This window comes from Pan troglodytes, chromosome 5 (genome assembly GCF_028858775.2).
Source record: "Pan troglodytes isolate AG18354 chromosome 5, NHGRI_mPanTro3-v2.0_pri, whole genome shotgun sequence".
Lineage (NCBI taxonomy): Eukaryota > Metazoa > Chordata > Mammalia > Primates > Hominidae > Pan > Pan troglodytes.
The window spans coordinates 55650811-55675144 of record NC_072403.2 but is presented as its reverse complement, the minus strand read 5'-3'; the positions used below and the strand labels follow the sequence as shown (position 1 = coordinate 55675144).

General features: G+C 39.0%; 1 long non-coding RNA gene across 3 annotated transcripts in view; it reads right to left on the bottom strand.

Moving 5' to 3' along the window:
- LOC107975161 (uncharacterized) overlaps positions 1 to 24334 on the bottom strand; it is a 67966-nt gene that overhangs the window by 40714 nt on the left and 2918 nt on the right. For all 3 annotated transcript variants that reach the window (XR_008548520.2, XR_008548518.2, XR_008548519.2), the window contains exons 2-3: positions 12835 to 12888; positions 2994 to 3111 (exon numbers count right to left, since the gene is read on the bottom strand). This is a non-coding gene — a long non-coding RNA (uncharacterized LOC107975161). The remainder of the gene's footprint in view (positions 1 to 2993; positions 3112 to 12834; positions 12889 to 24334) is intronic.

The following is a 24334-nucleotide window of genomic DNA, read 5'->3' as shown; positions in this document are numbered from 1 at the left end:
GGTGGATGGTTAAATAGAACAGATGCTTATTTCATTCATGGTCCTTACATAATGAATAGAATGGCTTCAGAGTAGCCATGGACCCTGTTACAATTCTTAAGCTTCTCTGATTTGGTTTCACTCATCTCCATTAGCTTGAAAGAGACAGAAACTGAAAGGTTGGTTGATCTGATTTCAACGCTTGTTTATCATCTCCTGCTATCACCTTATCACTGAACCTGGGCACCACATACTTATTTATCAATGAGAAAGAAAGAAGATTGCCAACAGGGATATAACTGAGTTTACCCCCTCTAGATGTTGCCTAGATGATCAGTGAAGCATTTGTAAAATAAAAATGAGAAAAATATTCTTGTAGGGTATGGCCCAGCCCTATTTCCTTTTTTCAGATAGTAAATGTCAAGGAAATATACAATTGTCATCTTATCCTGTCTCATGATCAAATGTAATTGAAGGCTGGTACAATGAGTCTAAAAATTTTCAGAGGAGGGAATGGACATTCTTGGATAAAGATATAGCAGCTAACCCTTATAAAAGGGTAAGCCTGTGTGTTGGCAAATACCTGTATTTTTAAGTGACTGTAAGCATGTGTGACCAGAAAAATGAGAAAAACTGTTATAATTCTACTGGCTTATTACAAACTTACACTTGACCTACTGAGTTCCCCTTATAATTCAGATCCCAAGGAAGTGTAATTTCCTTAATATATGACTTATAGAAGATGCTTAACCTCTAAAAAAGATTCTCTTTTACCTAACTCTAGCCTGTCACAGAGGAGCCTATTTCTTGAATATACCTGCCAATTTTGGCCTATAAACACTTGAACAAACACTTCGATCATTTCAAACAGTTCAAGGCTGCATACATAGGATGATATTAGCCTTTCTTAAAGTGCCTTCCTGAAAAAACTCAAGATCTTCAAAAGTTTGTTTCAGCCAACACCTGACGATTAGGGCCCCTGTCTCAGTGTCTGTGGGAAAAGAGCAGCCTAATTCCCACAAGTGCCAGTTAGTGCCAGTTAGCAAACCCAGGTGGGTTTCCCGTGGACAAACTGCTCACTTTAAAATTTTTTTTCTTTCCTTGGCACTATTGAGCTTCCACTCACCCTCTCCCTATTTCCTCATCCTCCCTTTAAAATGCCCAGTCATTCTGTATGAATCTAAGTTGACTTAAGTTCCCACTGGATTTTTTTCCCTACTGCAATAGTTATTACCAGCTAAAGTATTTTTCTCAACAATTTACCTAATGTTTGGCTGTGTTTATCATTGACACCCCTTAGTTCCATTTTTATTCATTTGGTTTCTCAAGAAGCCACAAAATCAATCTCATTTTTAAGTTACATTTGTAATGTATGTAAATAATAAAAACAACAGCTTCTGCCTCTTTTCCAATAGAGGAATTCCCATAAAATTTACCATTTTATCACTTTTTAGTTATGTAGCATTAGTGATCAGGAACATAAAGTACATTGATACTATTTTGCAACCATCTCACTATCTACAGAGCTTTTTCATCTTCCTAAACTGGAACTATGCACATTAAACAATAACTGCTCATTTTCCCTTTCCTCAGCTCCTGGAGACCTTTTTGTTTCTATCAATTTGTTTTTTTTTTTCTATTTCACTTTTTGTTTTTAACAATTTGACTACTCTAGGTACCTCATATAAGTGTACCCATATAGTGCTTGTCCTTTTGTAACTGACTTATTTCCCTCAGCATAATATCTTCAATCCGTGTTCATCCATGTTTTAATGTGTTGGAAAGTCATTTATTCTGAAGGCTGAAAATATTCCATTGTGTGTATATAGCACGTTTGGTTTATACATTCAGCTGTCAATGAACGTTTGGGTTGTTTTCACCTTTGGCTATCGCAAATTATGCTGCTATGAACATAAGTGTATAAATACAAGCATACCTTGTTTTACTGCACTTCACTTTATTGTGTTATACAGATACTGCTCTTTTTTTTTTTTAACAAATTAAAGATTTTGGTAGCCCTGCATCAAATAAGTCTCTTAGGACCATTTCCAAACAGTATGTGCTCCCTTCACGTTTCTGTGCCACATTCTCACAATACTGTAATTCTCAAAATATTTTCAACTTTTTCATTATTATTGTACTTGTTACAGTGACCAGTGATCCCTGATGTCACTATTGTAATAGTTTTGAGGTGCCATGGACCACACCCATATAAGATGCAAACTTAATTAATATATGTTATGTGTGTTGTGACTGCTCCAACAATAGGCAGTTCCCATATATCTTCCTCTCCTTGGACCTCCCTATTTCCACAGAACAATATTGAAATTAGGCCAAGTCACAACACTACAATATTCTCTAAGTATTCAAACACAAGGAAGAGTTACAAGTCTCTCACTTTATATCAAAAGGCTAAAATGAGTAAGCTTAGTGAGGAAGGCAGGTTGACAGCTGAGATAGGTCAAAAGTTAGGCCTCTTGTGCCAGTTAGCAAGTTGTGAATGCAAACGAAAAGTTCTTGAAGGAAATTAAAAGTGCTACTCTAATGAACACATGAATAATAAAAAAGCAAAACAGCCTTATAGCTAATATGGAAAAAGTTTTAGTAGTCTGCATAGACCAAACCAGCCACATTTCCTTAAGCAAAGCCTAATCCAGAGCACGGCCCTAACCCTCTTCGATTTTATGAAGGCTGAGAGAGAGGAGGAAGTTGCAGAAGAAAAGTTTGAAGGTAGCAGAAGTTGCTCCAGGAGGTTTAAGGAAAGAAGCCATCTTCATAAAACAAAAGTACAAAGTGAAAGAGCAAATGTTGATGGAGAAGCTGCAGCAAGTTATCCAGATCTAAGATAATTAATGCTGGCAGGCCGTGGTGGCTCACACCTATAATCCCAGCACTTTTGGAAGCTGGGGTGGGCAGACTGCTTGAGGCAAGGAGTTCAAGATCAGCCTGGACAACATGGCAAAGCCCCATCTCTACTGAAAATACAAAAATTATCCAGGTGTGGTGGTACACACCTGTAATCTCAGCTTCTTAGGAGGCTGAGACACAAGAATTGCCTGAATCCGGGAGGCAGAAGTTGCAGTGAGCCGAGATTTCAACATTGCACTCCAGCCTGGGTGACAGCACAAGAATCTGTCTCAAAAAAAGAAAAAAAAAAAGATAATTAATACAGGGGGCTACACTAATCAACAGATTTTTCTTTCATTTTATTTTATTTTAGATTCGGAGGGTACATGTGCAGGTTTCTTACATGGTTATATTGCATGATATTGAGGTTTGAGCTTCTAATGATCCCATTGCCCAAGTAGTGAGAATAACATCTGATAGGCAGTTGTTCAACCATGCCCTCTCCCACCTTCTCTTTTCTGGGATCCCCAGTGTTTATTGTTCCCACCTTTGAGTTTGTGTGTATCCAATTGAACAACAGATTTTCAATATACACAACACAACTTTGTATTGGAAGAATATGCCATCTAGGAATTTCATAGCTACAGAGGAGAAGTCAATGTCTGGCTTCAAAGCCTCGGAGAACAAGCTGACTCTCTTGTTAGGGGCTCATACACGTAGTGACTTTAAGTTTCAACTTCAGTCAATGCTCATCGACCATTCCAAAAATCCTAAGGCCCTTAAAAATTATAATAAATCTAATCTGCCTGTATCATATAAATGAAATAACAAAGCCTGGATGGCAGAACATTTTTTTTCTTCAACTTTTATTTTAAGTTCCAGGGTACATGTGCAGGATGTGCAGGTTTGTAACATAGGTAAACATGTGCCATGGTAGTTTGCTGCATAGATGAACCCATCACCTAGGTATTAAGGCCAGTATCTATTAGCTATTCTTCTTGATGCTCTCACTCCTCTCACCGCCCCCAACAAGACCTCAGTGTATGTTGCTCCCCTTCATGTGTCCATGTGTTCTCATCATTCAGGTCCCACTTATAAGTGAGAATATGTGGTGTTTGGTTTTCTGTTCATGCATTAGTTTGCTGAGGATAACAGCTTCCAGCTCCATCCATGTCTCTGCAAAGGACATGATCTCATTCCTTTTGTGGCTGCATAGTATTCCATGCTATATATGTACCACATTTTCTTTCTCCAAGCTATCATCGATGGGCATTTGGGTTGATTCCATGTCTTTGCTATTGTGAATAGTGCTGTAAGAAACATATGTGTGCAAGTATCTTTATGACAGAATGACATATATTCCTTTGGGTATATACCAAGTAATGGGATTGCTGAGACAAATGGTAATTCTGCTTCTAAATCACTGAGGAATTGCCACACTGTCTTACACAATGGTTTCACTAATTTACACTCCCACCAACAGCGTAAAAGCATTCCTTTTTCTCTGCAATCTCACCAGCATCTGTTGTTTCTTCACTTTTTAATAATCACCATTCTGACTGGTGTGACATGGTATTTCATTGTGGTTTGAATTTGCATTTCTCTAAGGATGATTGATGTTGGGCTTTTCTTATATATGTTTGTTGGCCACATGAATATCTTCTTTTGAGAAGTATCTGTTCATGTCCTTTGCTCACTATTTAATGGGGTTGTTTGTCTTTTTCTTTTGCATTTGTCTAACTTCCTTGTAGACTCTGAATATTAGACGTTTGTCAGATGGATAAATTGCAAAAAGTTTCCCCCGTTCTATAAGTTGTCTGCTCACTCTAATTATAGTTTATTTTCCTGTGCAGAAGCTCTTTAGTTTAATTAGATCCCACATGTCAATTTTTGCTTTTGTTGCAATTGTTTTTAGCATTTTCATCATAAAATCTTTGCCCATGCCTATGTTCTGAATGATGTAAATGAAATAGATGTTTTTCTAGGATTTTTATAGTTTTGGGTTTTACATTTAAGTCTTTAAACCACCTTGAGTTAATTTTTGCATAAGGTGTAAGGAAGGGATCTAGTTTCAATTTCCTGCATATGGCTAGCCTGTTCTCCCAGCACCATTTATTAAATAGGGAATTATTTCCCTATTGCTTAATTTTGTCAGGTTTGTTAAAAATCAGATGGTAGTAGATGTGCAGTCTTATTTCTGAGTTCTCTATTCTGTTCCATTGGTCTATGTGTCTGTTTTTGTACTGATACCATGCTGTTTTGGTTACTGTAGCCTTGTAGTATAGTTTGAAGTTGGGTAGCATGATGCCTCCAGCTTTGTTCTTTTTGCTTAGGATTATCTTGGTTATATGAGCTCTTTTTCGGTTCCATAGTTTATTTCTAATTCTGTGAAGAATGTAAAATGGTAGTTAAATGGGAATAGCATTTAATCTATAAATTACTTTGGGCAGTATGGCCATTTTCATGATACTGTTTCTTTTTATCCATGAGCATAAAATGATTTTCCATTTGTTTGTGTCCTCTCTGATTTCCCAGAGCAGTGGTTTGTAGTTCTCCTTGAAGAGGTCCTTCACTTCCCATGTTAGCTGTATTCCTAGGTATTTTATTCTCTTTGTAGCAATTGTAAATGGGAGCTCATTTATGATTTGGCTCTCTGCTTGCCTGTTCTTGGTGTGTATAGGAATGGCAGCAATTTTTGCACAGTGATTTTGTATCCTGGGACTGCTGAATTTCCTTATCAGCTTAAGAAGCTTTTGGGCTGAGACAATAGGGTTTCCTAGATATAGGATCATGTTATCTGCAAAGATAATTTGACTGTCTTTCTTTCCATTTGAATATGCTTTATTTCCTTCCCTTGCCAGATTGCCCTGGCCTGAACTTTCAAAACTATGTTGAATAGGAGTGGTGAGAGAGGGCATCCATGCCTTGTGCCAGTTTTCAAGAGGAATGCCTCCAGCTTTTGCCCACTCAGTATGATATTGGTTGTGGTTTTGTCATATATGGCTGTTATTATTTTGAGGTATGTGTATTAGTCCATTTTCATATTGCTACGAAGAAATATTCAAACTGGGTAATTTATAAAGAAAAAGAGGTTTAATGGACTCAGTTCCACATGACTGAGAAGGCCTCACAATTATTGCAGAAGGCCAAGGAGGAGCAAGGGCATATCTTATATGGTGGCAGGCAAGAGAGCATGTGCAGACACTCAATGTGAGCTCGTGAAAGTGGCTGGGAGAGGGGATGTACCCTGCAAAGTCACAGGGGCAGAGCTGCCCAAGGCCATGGAAGCCCACCTCTTGAATCAGCATGACCTGGATGTGAGACATGGAGTCAAAGGAAATCATTTTGGAACTTTAAGGGTTAATGACTGCCCATTTGTATTTCAAGAGAAGGTTGTTCAATTTCTACGTAGTTGTGTGGTTTTCAGTGAGTTTCTAATTTGATTGTGCTGTGGTCTGAGAGGCTGTTATGATTTTAGTTCTTTTGCATTTGCTGAGAAGTGTTTTGCTTCCAATTATGTGATCAATTTTAGAGTAAGTGCCATGTGGCAATGAGAAAACGTATATTCTGTTGAATTTGGGTGGAGAGTTCTGTAGATATCTATCAGGTGCACTTAATCCAGAACTGAGTTCAGGTCCTGAATATCTTTGTTAATTTTCTGTCCCAATGATCTGTCTAATATTGTCAGTGGGGTATCAAAGTCTCCCACTATTATTGTGTAGAAGTCTAAGTCTCTTTGAAAGTCTCTAGGGACTTGCTCTGTGAGTCTGGGTGCTTATGTGTTGGGTGCATATATATTTAGGATATTTAGCTCTTCTTGATGAATTGAACCCATTACCATTATGTAGTGCTCTTCTTTGTCTTTTTTGAATTTTGTTGGTTTAAAGTCTGTTTTGTCAGAAATTAGGATTGCAACCCCTGCTTTTTTCTGTTTTCCATTTGCTTCCTAAATTCTCCTCCATCCCTTTATTTTGAGCCTTTGTGTGCGTTTGCACATGAGGTGAGATGGGTCTCTTGAATACATCGCACTGATGGGTCTTGACTGTTTATCCAGTTTGCCATTCTGTGTCTTTTAATTGTGGCATTCAGCCCATTTACCTACAAGGTTAGTATTGTTATGTGTTAATTTGTTCCTGTCACCATGATGCTAGCTGGTTATTGTGCAGACTTATTTATGCAGTTGCTTCATAGTGTCACTGTCTGTGTACTTCAGTGTGTTTTTGTAGTGGATGGTAACAGTTTTTCTATTCCATATTTAGTGCTTCCTTCAGGAGCTCTTACAAGGCAGGCCTGGTGGTGATGGACTTCCTCAGCATTTGCTTGTCTGAAAACAATCTTATTTCTCCTTCACTTAGGAAGCTTAGTTTGGCCAGACACAAAATTCTGGGTTGGACATTCTTTTATTTCAGAATGTTGAATATTGGCCCTCAATCTCTTCTGGCTTACAGAGTTTCTGCTGAGAGGTCTGCTGTTAGTCTGATGGGTTTCCGTTTGTAGGTGACCTAGCCTTTCTCTTTGGCTGCCCTTAACATTTTTTCTTTCATTTCAACTGTGGAGAATCTGAGAATTAGGTGTCTTGGGGTTGATCTCATGGAGTATCTTACTGGACTTCTCTGGATTTCCTGAATTTGAGTGTTGGCCTGTCTTGCTAGGTTGAAGTCCTCCTGGATGATATCCTGAAGTATGTTTTCCAACGTGGTTTTGTTCTCCCCGTCTCTTTCAGGTACTCCAATCAGTCACAGGTTTTTTTTTTTTTTTTTTTTTTTTTACATAATCTCATATTTCTCAGAGGTTTTGTTCATGACTTTTCATTCTTTTTTCTCTATTCTTTTCTGCTTGTCTTATTTCAGAAAGACAGTCTTCAAGCTCTGAGATTCTTTCCTCCACCTGGCCTATTTGGCTGTTGATACTTATGATTGCACTGTGAAGTTTTGTTGTGTTTTTCTGCTCCATCAGGTCATTTATATTCCTCCCTAAACTGGCTATTCTGGTTATCATCTCCTGTAATTTTATATCATTATTATTAGCTTCTGTCCATTGGGTTAGAACATGCTCCTTTAGCTCAGTGAAGTTCATTATTACCCACAGTCTGAAGCCTATTTCTGTCAATTAAGCCATCTCAGCCTCAGCCTAGTTCTATGCCCTTGCTGAAGAGGTGCTGTGATCATTTGGAGGAGAAGAGGCACTCCGGCTTCTTGAATTTTCAGCATTTTTATATTGATTCTTTCTCATCTTTGTGGGCTTATCTGTCTTTGATCTTTAAGGTTGCTGACCTTTGAAAGGGGTTTTTGTGGTGTCTTTTTTGTTGATGCTGCTATTGTTGTTGATTTCTATTTGTTTGTTTTTCTTTTAGCAGTCAGACTTCTCTTCTGCCTCTTCTGTAGGGTTGCTGTGGTTGGCTGGGGGCCCACTCCAGGCTTTAATCACCCGGGTATCCCCTGCACCTGGAGGTATTACCAGTGAAGCTGCAAAAGAGTACAGATGGCAGCCTGTTCCTTCCTCCCAGAGCTCCATCTCAGAGGGGCACCAACCGATGCCGCCCCGAATGCTATTACAAGAAGTGCCTGGAGATCCCTGTTGGGAGGTCTCACTCAGTCAGAAAGCATGGGATCAGGGACCCACTTAAAGAAGCAGTCTGGCAGCCCATTGGTGGAGTAGGTATGCTGCGCTGGGGGAAAGCCCCCTCCTCCAGACCACCTGAACTCTCCAGATCCAGCAGTCAGGAAAGGGTAAGTCACTGAACTGTGAAGACCACGGCCACCCCTCCCCTGAGGGACTCCACCCAGAAAGATCAGAGTTCTTTCCATGAAACATTGGCTGGAGTTGCTAAAATTATTGAAGGGAGGCCCTGCCCATTGAGGAGGGATGGATTGGGGTCTCACTTAAAGAAGCAGTCTGGGCCTGGCGTGGTGGCTCACGCCTGTAATTCCACCACTTTGGGAGGCCAAGGTGGGTGGATCACAAGGTCAGGAGTTCAAGATCAGCCTGGCCAATATGGTGAAACCCTGTCTCTATTAAAAATACAAAAATTAGCTGGGTGTGGTGGCGGGCACCTGTAGTCCCAGCTACTCGGGAGGCTGAAGCAGAAGAATGGCTTGAATCCTGGAAGTGGAAGTTGCAGTGAGCCAAGATAGTGCCACTGCACTCCAGCCTGGGCAACAGAGTGAGACTCCAACAACAACAACAAAAAGAAGCAGTCTGGCCATGATCTGCCACAGCAGCTGTGCTCTGCTCTGGGGAATTGCTCCTGGTTTGGACCACCCAGACTCCCTGGAGCTGGCAGGCCAAAACAGCAAACTCAGGCTGCAAAGATAGCAGCTGCCCCTCCTCCAGGGAACTCGAACATCTCATGCAGTATCCAGCCTGCTGCCTCTGGCCAGCTGGAATTCCAAGCCAGTGGGTCTTAACTTGGGAGCAGGGCCTGCTGAACAACGCCACTTGGCTCCCAGACTTCAGCCCCTTTCCTAGGGAAATGGACAGATCTGCCTCATCAGAATTCCAGGGGCCTGAGTTTGCAAAAATTCCTGGGTCTCTGTGTGTGCCTGAGCAACTGCCAAGAGTCTGCCCAGCTCTGTGCTTTGGACCTAATGCCCTGGTGGTATGGGCTCACAAGGGGATCTCTTCATCCATGGGCTGAAAAGATCCATGAGAAACATGTGGTTTCCTGGCCCAGGTCAAACAATCACTCACCACCTCCCTTAGCTAGGGGTAGGGGTTCCCCTGATTCCATGACACTCCTGGGTGGACCATCACCCCACCCTACTTTTCCTCACTCTCTGTGGATCATGCTGACCACCTAGTCAGTCCCAAAGCCAGAACCTGGTTAACCTGGTTACCTCAGTTGAAGGTGTAGAATTCACTCGAAATTTTCGTTCTTCTCCATGAGAGCTGCAGACTACAGCTGCTTCTAAGCAGCTGTCTTCCAGAATTTTTTTTTTTTTTTTCAAGATGGAGTATTGCTCTGTCGCCCAGGCTGAAGTGAAGTGGCGCGATCTCAGCTCACTGCAACTTCCGCCTCCTGGGTTCCAACGATTCTCCTGCCTCAGCCTTCCGAGTACCTGGGATTACAGGCACACGCCACCACGCCCAGCTAATTTTTGTATTTTTAGTAGAGACAGGGTTTCACCATGTTGGCCAGGCTGGTCTGGAACTCCTGACCTCATGATTCAACTGCCTCGGCCTCCCAAAGTGCTGGGATTACAGGCATGAGCCACCGCGCCCAGCCCAGAACATTTTTTTACTGCATATTTTTCTGAATATTTTAAGCCCACTGTTGAGACAGAATACTGACAAAATAATATTGCTTTCAAAATGTTACTGGTCATTGACAATGCACCTGGTTACCCAAGAGCTCTGATGGAGTTGTACAAGGAGATTAATACTGTTTTCATGCCTACTAACACAACACCAATTCTGCAACCCATGGATCAAGGAGTAATTTTAATTTTCAAGTCTTATTATTTAAGAAATACATTTTGTAAAGCTATAGCTGCCATAGACAGTGATTTCTTTGATTGATCTGGGTACAAATTACCTCCCCCATAAGAGAAAGATTCAAGTTGCTTCAAAAATTAAAATAATTTGTGAGAACGTGTATTAGTGTGTTCTCACACTGCTAATAAAGACATACCCGAGACTGGGTAATTTATAAAGGAAAGAGGTTTAAATGGCTCAAAGTTCCACATGGCCAGGGACACCTCACAATCATGGTGGAAGGCAAAGGAGGAGCAAAGTCACCTCTTGCATGGTGGCAGGCAAAAAGAGCCTGTGCAGGGGAACTTCCCTTTATGAAACCATCAAATCTCGTGAGACTTATTCACTGTCACGAGAACAACATGGGAAAGAACCAACCCCATGATTCAATTACCTCCCAATGGGTCCCTGCCATGACATGTGGGAATTTTGGGAGCTATAATGCAAGATGAGATTTGGGTGGAGACACAGCCAACCCATATCAGAACCCAAATGTGATTAATATGGTACATAGCTCACATATCTCAAAAATGTGAGACAAACTAATATTTCCCACTCCCCTCTTTATGACCACAGCCTTTCAATCATGGAGTATTTCAGCAGCACAGGAATCTCATGGCATATGCCAGGATCACTGTCAGAGGGAGGAAACAGACTACAACCCTCTCAACTCCAGCCTCTACCCCTTCTCTGTGGCAGTGTTATTTTCAGCATATTATTATAGATTAAACCACATGGTAGATTACACTGCAAAACTTTAAAGATATTGAAAATTAATCAATTAAATATAATTAATTATAAAACATAAAATGTTTATGCATGTAAACATTATAAAATTATTAAAAATTATAAAACATGGTTTTTATTATGGAGACTGCTATTGGATATATTACAACTGTAATTAAACATTAACCCTAGACTAATGAAAAGATTTGTTTTATGAAAACTCAGTAATTGGTTGCCCTAGTCATAATCTTTTATGTCCTACTGAAAGCTTTTCTTTTTTTTTTTTTGAGATGGAGTCTTGCTCCGCACCCAGGCTGGAGTGCAGTGGCATGATCTCAGCTCACTGCAAGCTCCGCCTCCCGGGTTCACGCCATTCTCCTGCCTCTGCCTCCCGAGTAGCTGGAATTACAGGTGCCCGCCAGCATGCCCAGCTAATTTTTTATATTTTTAGTAGAGACAGGGTTTCACTGTGTTAGCCAGGATGGTCTTGATCTCCTGACCTCGTGATCCGCCCACCTCGGCCTCCCAAAGTGCTGGGATTACAGGCATCAGCCACCGCGCCTGGCTGTCTTACTGAAAGTTTTGAGCTCTGTAAAAATACAAAGTCAAACAGGAAAATAAGACTCCTGTCTATTGCAAGACAATTATGCAGACATATAGAAGTTATTTTTCAATTTTTAAGGACCTCTTGTAAGGCAAATATAGTGGTAACAAATTTTCTTAACATTTTCTTGTCTGAAAAGGATTTTATTTCTCCTTTGCTTACGAAGTTTAGTTTGTCTGGATGTGAAATTCTTGGTTGGAACTTCTTTTTTTAAGAATGTTGACTAGGCTCCCAATCTCTTCTGGCATGTAGGGTTTCTGCTGAAGGTTCTGCTGTTAGCATAAGGTCCCTGTGTAGGTGACCTGCCCCTTCTTTCTAGCTGCCTTTATAGCAATGTGGATGGAGCTAGAGGCCATTATCCTAAGCAAACTAATGCAGGAACAGAAAAACAAATACTGCAGGCTCTCACTTTGAAGTGGGATCTAAACATTGAGTACTCATGGAACAAAGAAGGGAACAAGAAACACTGAGGCCTACTTAAGGGTGGAGGGTTGGAAGAAGGTGAAGAATGAAAAGCCACCTATTGGGCATCATGCTTATTACCTGGGTGATAAAATAATCTGTACTGCAAAACTCCATGACATGCAATTTACCTATATAACAAACTTGCACATGCACTCCTGAACCTAAAATAAAAGCTTAAAAAAAGACAGAGCAAAGGAATAAATGATGCTTTAAAAAGACTAATGAGCTATCAATGGCAATCTAAAATAAATCCTAAGGCGTTAATTTAAAAAAAATAAAAATTTTTTAGAATGCAATTTTTTTAAACTTTACATTAATAGCTTTAAATGGAATATTAATTGTTTCATTAAAAGTAAGTATTCATATTTACTAAAGGATTAGTCTATTTTGTTCCTAAAATAATTGATTAAATTTGCTTATATTAATATAGATTATTGGTCATCTCAGCACCCAGAATTCTGTACATAGGATAATGAAAGGTATATTTTACATATATTGCCAACAGAAAAGTGAAACCAAGACAAATTGAACAAAATTTTCCATGTCTTCTTACTAGAATGAATAGTAGATTCTATTCATATCTGTAACTCACTTCATTGCCAGGTGCGTCCTGATTTCAGAGAAGTTAAAATTTGAAAAAAACAAAGTGTGTCTGAAATATGCCTGTATTAGTCTATTTTCATGCTACTGATAAAGACCTACCCAAGACTGGGAAGAAAAAGAGGTTTAATTGGACTTACAGTTCCACATGGCTGGGGAGGCCTCAGAATCATGGCGGGAGGCGAAAGGCACTTCTTATGTGTCAGCAGCAAGAGAAAATGAGGAAGAAGCAAAAGTGGAAACCCTTGATAAACCCATCAGATCGCATAAGACTTATTTACTATTGTGAGAATAGAATGGGAAAGAACGGCCCCCATGATTCAATTACCTCCCCCTGGGTCCCCCAACAACATGTAGGAATTCTGGGAGATACAATTCAAGTTGAGATTTGGTGAAGACACAGCCAAAACATATCACTCCACCCCGGCCCCTCCAAATTTCATGTGCTCACATTTCCAAACCAAACCAACCATGCCTCCCCAGTTTTTTGTTGTTGTTGTTGTTGTTGTTGTTTTTTGGAGACAGTCTTGCTCTGTCACCCAGGCTGGAGTGCAGTGCCGTGATCTTGGCTCACTGCAACCTCTGCCTCCTGTGTTCAAGCAATTCTCCTGCTTCGGCCTCTCTAGTAGCTGGGACTACAGGAGCATACTGCCACACCTGGCTGATTTTTTATATTTTAGTAGAGATGGGGTTTCATCCTGTTGCCCAGGCTGGTCTTGAACTCCTGAGCTCAGGAAATCCACCAGCCTAGGCCTCCCAAAGCGCTGGGATTACAGGTGTGAGCCACTGCACCCAGCCCACAGTCTTAACTCATTTTAGCATTAACCCAAAAGTCCACAGTCCAAAGTCTCATCTGAGACAAGGCAATATTATAAAAATCAAATTATGATTTAAAACAACAATAAATACTCTAAAAACTGTGATGATTACTTATCTGGACAATTAACTTTACTAGAATTTTTAGTCATGCTTAGTTTTCCAAACTTATTGATTTGTTCTGCACTTAAATTTCCTCCTATTTGAATAAAATTACCCAGAGTTGGTCTTTTGTTTTTATTTATTTTTTTAAAAAGCTTCTTTTGTCTCCCAGTGAGACAAAAATTCTGATATTCTTTATGATTTGAAATACTTTTAATTAACTCTCCCATTTAAATTATACATTAGCTAGATATAAAATTTAGGTTAAAAATTGTTTTTGCTAATTGTGGAAATGTTTGTATTTAATTCAATTTTTTTAATTTTTAATTTTTGTCAGTACATAGTAAGTGTGTATATTTGTGGGATACATGAGATGTTTTGATACAGGCATGCAATGTGAAATAATCACATCATGGAGAATGGAGTGTCCATACCCTCAAGCATTTATGAAATAATCACATCATGGAGAATGGAGTGTCCATACCCTCAAGCATTTATGAAATAATCACATCGTGGAGAATGGAGTGTCCATCCCCTCAAGCATGTATCATTTGTGTTACAAACAATACAATTACACTCTTTTATAATGGTTATTCTAAAATGTAAAATTAAGTTATTGACTATAGTTACCCTGTTGTGGGCTCTCAATCTGAATCTTTTCCCTTGCAGTGATCTGCTTTTCTATCTTGGAAACTTAAGAAAACTATATGTTCTCGGTGTTAATGTTCCTAAAATGTATTGTAGTGTTTCTAGAGTGTGAATTTGTTTCAAATATTGGCTATTCTGCATATCATGTTATGAACACTTTGAACCTGAGATCTGATTTTTTATTCCATTATATGATGTTATTTGTTAAAACCTTAATCATCTTCATTTTATATATTTTCTCCTTTTATGCCTTCTCTGTGATAGATATTAATATTGTTACAAATTTTAATTTCCTCACACCTTAACTTCGTCCTCATTCACTTTCTCTTGGCCCTTTTCTGGTGTGTTATGCAAGAATTCATCCACAAATTATCTGATCACTCATTCATTATTTTAAAAGCTTTTATTTTACCATGCAATCTATCCATTTAAGTTACATATTTCAACATTTTTTGTATCCAATATGTTGAAGTGGTTATGCTTTATAATGGCTTCATTGTCCTTCGTATTTCCATTGTAATTATTTAAGACTTTTTTCATTTATTTAAATCTTGTGTTAAGCTATGAATTTTGCTTCCTTAGATATATTTTGTTATCTGTTAGCTTTCACTCATAATGCTGAAGCTCCTCAGACATGTTGAATTTTTCTCCTTATAAATACCTTTATTGTCTTTATTACCAATCTGCAGGGTAAGCCAAGCCTCAAGTGCTAACTAAATTTATGTGTGTGTATTGAAATTGGAGGAAAATAAACATTGAAAGAGCCTCTTATGATATAGCGCATGATTTCCTGCTCCCTGTTCCCACTTCCAGCATAGATATTGTCTGTCCTCCAGGAAATATTACAGTATGTCTACTTCAATAGCTTCTTTCCTAGATTATCAGCTGAGAGCTAGAGCCTGCCAGACCTAAGCATAATTATTGTTCTTGGGGCTTCACCCCAGCCTGGCTCCAGTATCGCCTCTGTAGAACTCTACAATTGGAACAATAAAAGAAAGAGAGATTTCAAACTGGTCCCCAAAGCACTGGTTTCAAGCTTTTTATCCAAGATTCTTTCTCTTTCATCTCTTTTATTTGTCTTTTCACTTTTTTAGTTTCTTTCTCTTTCTTCTCTTTTATTTGTCTTTTCACTTTTTTTCTTTTTTCCTTTTTTCTTGACACTTTATTTTTACTGAATTATAACATCAAAATTTTAAGACTGCCCAGGACTTAGCCCATCAAAGTTCACAAGACATACCCTTTCCAACTGCTGCTCCAATTAACTCCATCCTGATCACACTCATGGATAGGCTTGATTTCAAGTGCATACAATGGAGGGAGAAACAGTGCAACAAATATCCTCTACAGCAACTCAATCTCTCTTCTTGGTTTGTGGACTTCCACTGAAGGCCACTTTCTGCCTCCCAAGAATGCAAGAATTCAAAAACCTTAGGCTCCCATGGGCCTCCCATAGGTTTTGGTGGTTGCTAAAAGGAGTTCCATATAATTCCCTGTCTCACATTGGAATCTCCAAAACTAGGTAAGAGACTGAGAACTAGAATCTATTTTACAGGTCTTCATCTTATACAGAAGTCAGTGATGTCTGGCCATATTTTTGGAATGTATATATTCTTCCAAATATTTCCATTAAGCTAGTTTGTCAATTATTCTTATCGCCTATACTGAATTTATCCAGTAACTGTCCCAACTCCCCTAGTTAATGTTGGAGATACAAAGACACATTTTTATCATTTGTCTTTCTTTTAGATTAGAGCTTATGCAAACTACAGCTGTCTCCTTTCTCACCTATACCCTTTCTCGATCACAGTGTTATCCTCAATATGTTATAATAGATGAAACTCCAATAAATAGTATCAGGCAAATATTTTGACTGTATCGAAAGTTAACCAACTAATATAATTATTTAAATTATAAATATGCTTTGCATAATGCAAGCCACAATTAGATAGGTCATAACTATGATTAAGTAGTAGCCTTAATAAATAAAAAGATATCTTTTATTAAAATTCAATGGACCATTCATTTCTCAAGAGGTATCCCATACTTCTATTTTCTACAGAAATTTTTGAGCTAGGGGGTAATAGAAAAAAAACATATAGTAATGTGAATGTCCTGAGTTTCAGTATTAGAAGACAAGCTGATACTTAAAATTGTTTTGGTTTTAACGAAGTAATTCATTATTTTATTTTAGAATAATAAAATATATTTAAAGCTAAATTGAAAAGTTTTTGGAATGTCTTTAGAAAAATAATCACAGGTTATTCATTAGTTAAAAATAACTCTAACATAACTTATCAGTGTGAATTAAACTCTCTAGCTTCCAATCTCTTTTATTAAAATTTTAATTAAAATGTTCCCTCTTGAAACACCCTTTTAAATTATAACTTTTATAACACAATTTTCTTGTTCAGGATGACTGCATCTACTGATCTAATTTGGACTCCCTAAGGAAAATAAAACCTAATCTTAGCAATACATCAATCCTCCCCTAGGATTAGTTTGAACTGGTAATGATTTGTATTATTATATACATTATTATATATATTTTTAGAACTTATGTCTCATTAACTTTATTGTAATAACATTAAAATTCTTATCTTAGACGTCACATTGAGTTTGTCCTATTCAGTGCTTACATCAATTAATAATCAATAACAGAGATCTGTAGGAATTCAATACACAAAAGTCCTAAAAATTACCTATTTGTGATTGGGTAACTTAGCTATTTAATTTTAGCCATATTTCCATGATTCCTTTTATCTTCAAAAAAATTAGATTATAAAAACAAAATGTAAAGAGAGTAAAATTTGCTTAAAATTTATGCAACAGAACTATGTTAGAAGAATAGGTAAGGGGAGGAGCCAAGATGGCCAAATAGGAACAGCTCCGGTCTACAGCTCCCAGCGTGAGCGACGCAGAAGATGGGTGATTTCTGCATTTCCATCTGAGGTACCAGGTTCATCTCACTAGGGAGTGCCAGACAGTTGGCGCAGGTCAGTGGGTGTGCACACCCGTGCATGAGCTGAAGTAGGGTGAGGCATTGCCTCACTCGGGAAGCGTAAGGGGTCAGGGAGTTCCCTTTCTTAGTCAAAGGAAGTGGTGACAGACGGCACCTGGAAAATCGGGTCACTCCCACCCGAATACTGCACTTTTCTGATGGGCTTAAAAAACGGCGCACCAGGAGATTATATCCTGCACCTGGCTCGGAGGGTCCTATTCCCACAGAGTCTCGCTGATTGCTAGCACAGCAGTCTGAGATCAAACTGCAAGGCAGCAGCGAGGCTGGGGGAGGGGTGCCCGCCATTGCCCAGGCTTGCTCAGGTAAACAAAGCAGCCGGGAAGCTCAAACTGGGTGGAGCCCACCACAGCTCAAGGAGGCCTGCCTGCCTCTGTAGGCTCCACCTCTGGGGGCAGGGCACAGACAAACAAAAAGACAGCAGTAACCTCTGCAGACTTAAATGTCCCTGTCTGACAGCTTTGAAGAGAGCAGTGGTTCTCCCAGCACGCAGCTGGAGATCAAAGAATGGGCAGACTGCCTCCTCAAGTGGGTCCCTGACCCCTGACCCTCAAGCAGCCTAACTGGGAGGCACCCCCCAGCAGGGGCAGACTGACACCTCACATGGCCCGGTACTCCAATAGACCTGAAGCTGAGGGTCCTGTCTGTTAGAAAGAAAACTAAGAAACAGAAAGGACATCCACACCAAAAACCCATCTGTACATCACCATCATCAAAGACCAAAAGTAGATAAAACCACAAAGATGGGGAAAAAGCAGAGCAGAAAAACTGGAAACTCTAAAAAGCAGAGCGCCTCTCCTCCTCCAAAGGAATGCAGTTCCTCACCAGCAACGGAACAAAGCTGGATGGAGAATGACTTTGACAGGCTGAGAGAAGAAGGCTTCAGATGATCAAATTACTCCGAGCTACAGGAGGACATTCAAACCAAAGGCAAAGAAGTTGAAAACATTGAAAAAAATTTAGAAGAATGTATAACTAGAATAATCAATACAGAGAAGTGCTTAAAGGAGCTGATGGAGCTGAAAACCAAGGCTCGAGAACTACATGAAGAATGCAGAAGCCTCAGGAGCCAATGCGATCAACTGGAAGAAAGAGTATCAGCGATGGAAGATGAAATGAATGAAATGAAGCGAGAAGGGAAGTTCAGAGAAAAAAGAATAAAAAGAAATGAGCAAAGCCTCCAAGAAATATGGGACTATGTGAAAAGACCAAATCTACATCTGATTGGTGTACCTGAAAGTGACGTGGAGAATGGAACCAAGCTGGAAAACACTCTGCAGGATATTATCCAGGAGAACTTCTCCAATCTAGCAAGGCAGGCCAACGTTCAGATTCAGGAAATACAGAGAACGCCACAAAGATACTCCTCGAGAAGAGCGACATCAAGACACATAATTGTCAGATACACCAAAGTTGAAATGAAGGAAAAAATGTTAAGGGCAGCCAGAGAGAAAGGTCAGGTTGCCCTCAAAGGGAAGCCCATCAGACTAACAGCAGATCTCTCAGCAGAAACTCTACAAGGCAGAAGAGAGTGGAGGCCAATATTCAACATTCTTAAAGAAAAGAATTTTCAACCCAGAATTTCATATCCAGCCAAACTAAGCTTCATAAGTGAAGGAGAAATAAAATACTTTACAGACAAGCAAATGCTGAGAGATTTTGTCACCACCAGGCCTGCCCTAAAAGAGCTCCTGAAGGAAGCGTTAAACATGGAAAGGAACAACCGGTACCAGCTACTGCAAAATCATGCCAAAATTTAAAGACCATCAAGATTAGGAAGAAACTGCATCAACTAACGAGCAAAATCCCCAGCTAACATCATAATGACAGGATCAAATTCACACATAACAATATTAACTTTAAATGTAAATGGACTAAATGCTCCAATTAAAAGACACAGACAGGCAAATTGGATAAAGAGTCAAGACCCATCAGTGTGCTGTATTCAGGAAACCCATCTCACAGGCAGAGACACATATAGGCTCAAAATAAAAGGATGGAGGAAGATCTACCAAGCAAATGGAAAACAAAAAAAGGCAGGGGTTGCAATCCTAGTCTCTGATAAAACAGACTTTAAACCAACAAAGATCAAAAGAGACAAAGAAGGCCATTACTTAATGGTAAAGAGATCAATTCAACAAGAAGAGCTAACTATCCTAAATATATATGCACCCAATACAGGAGCACCCAGATTCATAAAGCAAGCCTGAGTGACCTACACAGAGACTTAGACTCCCACACATTAATAATGGGAGACTTTAACACCCAACTGTCAACATTAGACAGATCAACGAGACAGAAAGTCAACAAGGATACCCAGGAATTGAACTCAGCTCTGCACCAAGCGGACCTAATAGACATCTACAGTCCTCTCCACCCCAAATCAACAGAATATACATTTTTTTCAGCACCACACCACACCTATTCCAAAATTGACCACATACTTGGAAGTAACGCTCTCCTCAGCAAATATAAAAGAACAGAAATTGTAACAAACTGTCTCTCAGACCACAGTGCAATCAAACTAGAACTCAGGATTAAGAATCTCACTCAAAACCGCTCAACTACATGGAAGCTGAACAACCTGCTCCTGAATGACTACTGGGTACATAACAAAATGAAGGCAGAAATAAAGATGTTCTTTGAAACCAACGAGAACAAAGACACAACATACCAGAATCTCTGGGACACATTCAAAGCAGTGTGTAGAGGGAAATTTATAGCACTAAATGCCCACAAGAGAAAGCAGGAAAGATCCAAAATTGACACCCTAACATCACAATTAAAAGAACTAGAAAAGCAAGAGCAAACACATTCAAAAGCTAGCAGAAGGCAAGAAATAACTAAAATCAGAGCAGAACTGAACGAAATAGAGACACAAAAAACCCTTCAAAAATTTAACGAATCCAGGAGCTGGTTTTTTGAAAGGATCAACAAAATTGGTAGACCGCTAGCAAGACTAATAAAGAAAAAAAGAGAGAAGAATCAAATAAACGCAATAAAAAATGATAAAGGGGATATCACCACCAATCCCACAGAAATACAAACTACCATCAGAGAATACTACAAACACCTCTACACAAATAAACTAGAAAATCTAGAAGAAATGGATAAATTCCTTGACACATAAACTCTCCCAAGACTAAACCAGGAAGAAGCTGAATCTCTGAATAGACCAATAACAGGAGCTGAAATTGTGGCAATAATCAATAGCTTACCAACCAAAAAGAGTCCAGGACCAGATGGATTCACAGCCGAACTCTACCAGAGGTACAAGGAGGAACTGGTACCATTCCTCCTGAAACTCTTCCAATCAATAGAAAAAGACGGAATCCTCTCTAAGTCATTATATGAGGCCAGCATCATCCTGATACCAAAGCCGGGCAAAGACACAACCAAAAAAGAGAATTTTAGACCAATATCCTTGATGAACATCCATGCAAAAATCCTCCATAAAATACTGGCAAACCGAATCCAGCAGCACATCAAAAAGCTTATCCACCATGATCAAGTGGGCTTCATCCCTGGGATGCAAGGCTGGTTCAATATACGCAAATCAATAAATGTAATCCAGCATATAAACAGAACCAAAGGCAAAAACCACATGATTATCTCAACAGATGCAGAAAAGGCCTTTGACAAAATTCAACAACCCTTCATGCTAAAAACTCTCAATAAATTAGGTATTGATGGGACGTATCTCAAAATAATAAGAGCTACTATGACAAACCCACAGCCAATATCATACTGAATGGGCAAAAACTGGAAGCATTCCCTTTGAAAACTGGCACAAGACAGGGATGCCCTCTCTCACCACTCCTATTCAACATAGTGTTGGAAGTTCTGGCCAGGGCAATTAGGCAGGAGAAGGAAATAAAGGTATTCAATTAGGAAAAGAGGAAGTCAAATTGTCCCTGTTTGCAGACGACATGATTGTATATCTAGAAAACCCCATTGTCTCAGCCCAAAATCTCCTTAAGCTGATAAGCAACTTCAGTAAAGTCTCAGGATACAAAATCAATGTACAAAAATCACAAGCATTCTTATACATCAACAACAGACAAACAGAGTGCCAAATCATGAGTGCACTCCCATTCACAATTGCTTCAAAGAGAATAAAATACCTAGGAATCCAACTTACAAGGGATGTGAAGGACCTCTTCAAGGAGAACTACAAACCACTGCTCAAGGAAATCAAAGAGGATACAAACAAATGGAAGAACATTCCATGCTCATGTGTAGGAAGAATCAATATTATGAAAATGGCCATACTGCCCAAGGTAATTTATAGATTCAATGCCACCCCCATCAAGCTACCAATGACTTTCTTTACAGAATTGGAAAAAACTACTTTAAATTTCATATGGAACCAAAAAAGAGCCCGCATTGCCAAGTCAATCCTGAGCCAAAAGAACAAAGCTGGAGGCATCACACTACCTGACTTCAAACTATACTACAAGGCTACAGTAACCAAACCAGCATGGTACTGGTACCAAAACAGAGCTATAGATCAATGGAACAGAACAGAGCCCTCAGAAATAACGCCACTTACCTACAACTATCTGATCTTTGACAAACCTGAGAAAAACAAGCAATGGGGAAATGATTCCCTATTTAATAAATGGTGCTGGGAAAACTGGCTAGCTATATGTGGAAAGCTGAAACTGGATCCCTTCCTTACACCTTATACAAAAATCAATTCAAGATGGGTTAAAGACTTAAACGTTAGACCTAATACCATAAAAACCCTAGAAGAAAACCTAGGCATTACCATTCAGGACATAGGCATGGGCAAGGATTTCATGTCTAAAACACCAAAAGCAATGGCAACAAAAGCCAAAATTGACAAATGGGATCTCATTAAACTAAAGAGCTTCTGCACAGCAAAAGAAACTACCATCAGAGTGAACAGGCAACCTACAAAATGGGAGAAAATTTTCGCAACCTACTCATCTGACAAAGGGCTAATATCCAGAATCTACAATGAACTCAAACAAATTTACAAGAAAAAAACAAACAACCCCATCAAAAAGTGGGCAAAGGACATGAACAGACACTTCTCAAAAGAAGACATTTATGCAGCCAAAAAACACATGAAAAAATGCTCACCATCACTGGTGATCAGAGAAATGCAAATCAAAACCACAGTGAGATACCATTTCACACCAGTTAGAATGGCAATCATTAGAAAGTCAGGAAACAACAGGTGCTGGAGAGGATGTGGAGAAATAGGAACACTTTTACACTGTTGGTGGGACTGTAAACTAGTTCAACCATTGTGGAAGTCAGTGTGGCGATTCCTCAGGGATCTAGAACTAGAAATACCATTTGACCCAGCCATCCCATTACTGGGTATATACCCAAAGGACTATAAATCATGCTGCTATAAAGACACATGCACACGTATGTTTCTTGCAGCATTATTCACAATAGCAAAGACTTGGAACCAACCCAAATGTCCAACAATGATAGACTGGATTAAGAAAATGTGGCACATATACACCATGGAATACTATGCAGCCATAAAAATGATGAGTTCATGTCCTTTGTAGGGACATGGATGAAATTGGAAATCATCATTCTCAGTAAACTATCACAAGAACAAAAAACCAAACACCGCATATTCTCACTCATAGGTGGGAATTGAACAATGAGAACACATGGACACAGGAAGGGGAACATCACACTCTGGAGACTGTTGTGGGGTGGGGGCAGGGGGGAGGGATAACATTGGGAGATATACCTAATGCTAGATGACGAGTTAATGGGTGCAGCGCACCAGCATAGCGTATGTATACATATGTAACTAACCTGCACATTGTGCACATGTACCCTAAAACTTAAAGTATAACAATAATAATAATAATAATAATAAAGAGAAAAAAAGAAGAAGAATAGATAAGTAGATGGAGGAACAAATGCAAAAAAGTATACTTTAAAACAAATGCATTGGCTAATTCATACATAATGTTATCGTGTGAATTATTATGTTGTTTTCAAACTAATTCTGCACTGTGTAAAAAGTTATATATTAGGTTGATGCAAGAGTAGCGGTTTTCGCCATTGAAAGGGAGAGATAGCACCATACAGCCACCTTAGTCTACCTTTTACAATGATCCCAAATACTCATGGAAACATTTTCAAATGCATAAATTGAAGTTTGCTGCTATTATTAATAGGGACATTTACAAATTCATAAACAATTTAAAAATTGTTTTTAAATTGTTAAAAGAAGGATTGGTGTGTTTTGAAATATTAAAAATTAGTGACTAAAATGACACAATATGTACATGAGAATATACATAACTATAGATTATTAGTCATTTCAGCACCCAGAACTCTGCATAATGTATGGAATATATATTTGCATATTTTACAATCATTGTCAATGGAAAGGTGAATTGAAGCTAAACTGCCCCAAATATTTCAAAGGCTTCCTAATAGAAAGAATAATTGATTATATCCATAACATGTTTCAATTTTCAAAGAAAATGGATAACCTATAATGAAATCTTTCCATCATAGACTTTAATCAGTCACCACCATGAGCAAATACTAGTAGCTAAGTAAGCAGCCCTTAAAAGACCTGGAGGGAAACAGAGGACATTTGCATAAAGAAAACCTGGAAAACCTGTCCAAGAACAGGAGAACGTAGAGACACTGATACTGTGAACATAGATGAAAACTGGATTTAGTCAAGAAGACATTTCAGCCTCTATGTGGGATGATATGTGGTAACAGGATTTTAATTTTGAAAGACAAAAGGTCCTCAGAGCTTGATGCTGTTACATGAAGACAGATCTTGGGGAAGTGGTGACAAAATGCCCCTGTGGTTTAGCTCAGTGCAGAGCACACTGCAAATCTTCTTTACAGAAAGGTGCTAAAACAGAAGAGTATATTTTCCTTTTGGGTATTTCAAATCTAGTATTTGTAAATCATGGTGAATAATAATTTGAATACTCAGAATCTATTTATCACTACATTCAAACAGTCCATTAAGCTCCACCTCTAGTAGAGGAATGTGTCTACACACATTATTTGGAATTCCTCTGTAGAGA